We start from the raw sequence: 444 nt of genomic DNA, 5'->3' as shown, positions 1-444 counted from the left end.
CGCGCCGGGCGGAGTCGTGGGTTGCGGCCGCCCCAGCCCCGACAGTAGGTGGAAGGGGGGCGGGAGGCTGGGTCTGATTGGGCCAAGGGGTGACGGGGCGTGGCCAGGGCGTGGTCTCGGTGGGCTAGGGATTGGCCGGGCGGGGCAGGGGAGGGGTCTGAGCCGACTGGGAATAAAGACTCTGCCCCTGGAGGCGAAGGGGCGTGGCGAAGGGCGAGGTGGAGCCTGGCGGTTTCGGTCGGATTGGTTCGCTCCAGGCGGAGGCGGGATCTGGACTTGGACAGGGCGGGAAGGGAGGGGCGGGGCCAGAGCTGGGCCCGGCGGGATGATTTGATTGCATCAGGCCGAGAAGGGGCTGGACTGGGCCAGAGCCTACGGACCTCACTGCAGGGCCAGGCGGGGCGAGGGTGGGGCGAGGTGGGACTCTCCTCGCCCGCGATCAAT

The sequence above is a fragment of the Loxodonta africana genome, chromosome 4, assembly GCF_030014295.1.
Source record: "Loxodonta africana isolate mLoxAfr1 chromosome 4, mLoxAfr1.hap2, whole genome shotgun sequence".
Lineage (NCBI taxonomy): Eukaryota > Metazoa > Chordata > Mammalia > Proboscidea > Elephantidae > Loxodonta > Loxodonta africana.
Note: the sequence above shows the minus strand (reverse complement) of the source record.